Source organism: Cervus canadensis, chromosome X (assembly GCF_019320065.1).
Source record: "Cervus canadensis isolate Bull #8, Minnesota chromosome X, ASM1932006v1, whole genome shotgun sequence".
In the NCBI taxonomy this organism is placed as follows: domain Eukaryota; kingdom Metazoa; phylum Chordata; class Mammalia; order Artiodactyla; family Cervidae; genus Cervus; species Cervus canadensis.
This window is the reverse complement of record NC_057419.1, coordinates 5,038,769-5,042,434: the sequence shown is the minus strand read 5'-3', so window position 1 is coordinate 5,042,434 and position 3,666 is coordinate 5,038,769. Positions and strand designations below refer to the sequence as shown.

General features: G+C 47.8%; 1 pseudogene; it reads left to right on the top strand.

The window, feature by feature from the left end:
- Window positions 1–257: 257 nt before the first annotated feature.
- On the top strand, window positions 258–1,339 carry LOC122434707 (annotated as a pseudogene).
- The last annotated feature ends 2,327 nt before the right edge of the window (window positions 1,340–3,666 follow it).

The following is a 3,666-nucleotide window of genomic DNA, read 5'->3' as shown; positions in this document are numbered from 1 at the left end:
ACTTGGTACACTGTGTTGGGCTTGAAAGGTGCCTTTTTCAGCCTACCCCTGGCGGCTCAGAGCCAGGAGATATTTCCCTTTGAGTGGACTGAGGGGGAAGGCCAACCGGTAATCTTACAGAGGTTCAAGAGGCTCTGAGCGAGAACCTCTACGAATATCGGACTTGCCACCCAGAGGTCCTTCTGCTAATAGCCCGGCAAGAGGTCACCTGTTTGGGGTATAAGATCAGGCAGGGGCAAAGATGGCTAACCCAGGCCATGAAGGCCCAAGACGCCCCCGCCAGGTGAGAGAGTTTCTGGGGAATGTTGGATATTGCAGACTGTGGACCATGAGGTTTGCTGAGAAGGCCTGGCCCTTGTATGAGGGAAGTAAAGAGACCCCAAGCTGGACTTGGACTGAGACAATGAAACAGGCTTTCCAGACACTCAGACGGGCCCTACTAGAAGCCCCAGCCCTTGCCCTACCTAACCCAAAATAAGCCATTCCAGCTGTTTGTAGCTCCATGATGGTTCACCGATGGGAACAGCTATGTAAAAGATGGGCAAAGGAAAGCGGGAGCCACCGTGGTAGAAGAGTACAGTTGTGAATATGGCTCCACAAAGTTTTATGCACTGTGTGGCTTTGGTGGGGTCTTAAGTTGTGGTCTGACACACACTGCTGTTGTTCCTCTGGATTTAGTGAAATGCCATATGCAGGTGGACCTACAGAAGTACAAGGGCATTCTTAATGGATTTTCAGTTACACTCAAAGAGAATGGTTTCCATGGTTTGGCCAAAGGATGGGCCCCAACCCTCGTTGGCTACTCCCTGCAGGGGCTCTGCAAGTTTGGCTTTTATGAAGTACATGCTTGGAGAGGAGAATGCCTATCTGTGGTGCACATCACTGTATTTGGCTGTCTCTGCCATTGTTGAATTTTTGGCTGACATTGCTCTGGCTCCTATGGAAGCTGCTAAGCTTCGAATTCAAACCCAACCAGGTTATGCTAACACTCTGAGGGATGCAGCTCCCAAAATGTATAAGGAAGAAGGCTTAAAGGCGTTCTACAGGAGGGTTGCTCCTCTTTGGATGAGACAGATACCATACACCATGATGAAGTTTGCCTGCTTTGAACGTACTGTTGCTGATTCCGTGGTGTCTGTGTTGCATAAAGAGAAGGGTAGCAATGTCTCTCAGGTCCTCAAGAGACTTGGATTTAGAGGTGTATGGAAGGGACTCTTTGCCTGCATCATCATGATCGGCACTCTGACTGCACTCTGTGAAGGTCTGCTTCAGGCTCCCTCGCCCTCCTCTCCCTGAGATGCCAGAGTCTCTGAAGAAGAAGCTTGGGTACACTCAGTAGATAAATGAAAGCAAATATGGACTGAATCTGCATGTTGATCAGTGTTTGAGGAAAATACAACTGGACGAGAGATAATCCAGGCTTGCAAAGTGTGCCAGCTGATGAGGACAGGGAAAAAGCAGCACACTGGAACAAGGTACTGAGAGGAAGAGCCAGGGCAACACAGGGGGATAGATTTCACTGAGGTAAGGCCAGGCAAGTACGGGTATCGCTATAAGTTGGTTCTGATAGATACCTTCTCAGGGTGGGTGGAAGCCTTCCCCGCTAAGGGAGAGACAGCAATAGTGGTTGCTAAAAAGATCTTAGAGGAGATAATGCTTAGGTACGGGCTGCTGGTGACTATGGGCTCTGATAACGGACCTGCCTTTGTGAGCCAGATTGTACAAGGGTTGGCCCAAGCTCTGGGGACAAAATGGAAGTTACATTGTGAATATAATCCCCAGAGCTCAGGACAGGTTGAGAAAATGAATCAGACCCTAAAAGAAACTTTGACAAAGTTGGCAATAGAGACTGGCGGGGACCGGTGACCCTCCTTCCCTTCGCACTCTTTCAGGCACGTAACACCCCTTATAAGCTGCCCTTAAAACCTAGATGGAAAGGCCCTTGTGTTGTTCTCTGTACCACTCCTACGGGGTTGGACCCTGGGTTCACTGCAATCACATGCGGCAAGCCACATCGGAAGAACAGGAAATGAAAGAGGAGTCCTCACCCTTACTGAAACTTGTCCGCCGGGAGGTCTCCTAGTTCTCCTGCTGATCAGTGACGGGAAGACTCATGAGCTGCTCAACGAGACCTCAGGAATCCACCCTCCTGTGTCCACCTATAGTGTTAGCAGCCCAAGATGGAAAAGAGGAAGATTCCTCTGCTTGAACAGCAGACAAGGGGGGGATGTAAGGAGAGCAGAAGTAATGCAGCTTAGATTAGGAGTAGACCGTCCTACCTGATAAGATTATCAGGTAGCTTTTACTTAACACTGGCCACTGTTTGCCAATTAGGACAAATTAACTTTCACTTAACACTGACCAATGTTTGTCAATTAGGAAATTAGGAATGGGGTGGAAACCCCCAGGAAAGCCCCGCACGCGCAAAAGTATTGACCAATGAAATTGCTTTGCAAAAGTGTAACCAATCCGCTTCTCACTCTATAAATTTGTGTAACCTCTTGGGCTCAGGGCTCTCTGACTCACATCAGTGCGTTGGTTGCGGGCGGAGAGTCCTGGCTCGAGTCAGTAATAAACTTCCGTTTCTGCGAGTTGAATTGTCTTGGAGGCCTTCTCGCTTCCCACTAGGGGATTCGGACCTCGGGCATAAAAATTACTTTACAATATTGTGGTGGATTTGGCCATACATTGACATGAATCAGCCATGGGTGTACATGTGTCAGCCCAGTTCTGAGTCAGCCCAGTTCACCAGCCTCTCTTATGCATCAAACATGGACTGGCTAGCCATTTCACATATGATAATATACATGTTTCAATGCTATTCTCTCAGATCATCCCACCCTCACCGTCTCCCACAGAGTCCAAAAGACTCTTCTGTAAATCTGTGTCTCTTTTGCTGTCTCCCATATAGGGTTATCATCTCCCTCTTTCTAAATTCAATATATATGCCTTAGTATAGTGTATTGGTGTTTTTCTTTCTGACTTACTCACTCTGTATAATAGGCTCCAGTTTCATCCACCTCATTAGAATGGATTCAAATGTGTTCCTTTTAATGTCTGAGCAATATTCCATTGTATCTATGTACAACAGCTTTCTTACCCATTTGTCTGCTGATGGACATCTAGATTGCTTCCATGACCTGGCTACTGTAAACAGTGCTGTGATGAACACTGGGGCACACGTGTCTTTTTCTCTTCTGGGTGAATCACGATTTGAATAGGAGAAAACATGATGACTATTAGCCTGTTACTGGTAAACCCTGCACATGAGTTTGGTTGAAGGAGTGGGACTAAAGTTGGAGATGGTTGTTTCAAACCGGCTGAGAGTGCTCCGATGGACATGTGTGGTGCTGTCCTGCGGCGGGACATCTCTGGTTGCTCTATTCTCACCAGTAATGGAGGATTTTCTTTCCTTCCTTTCATTTGCCTTGTTTCCCTTTCTCCCTCTTTCCTCCCTACCTGAATTTCTTTCACAAACATTCAATGTGCTACGCTTTGGTGTGCTTCGTTTTTCAGCCATGTCCAACTCTTTTTAACCTCACAGACTCTAGCCCGCCAGGCTCCTCTGTCCATGGGGATTCTCCAGTCAGGCAAAGTGGAGCAGGCTACCATTCCCCCCTCGAGGGGTCTTCCCAACCCAGGGATTGAATCCTGGTCTCCCATATT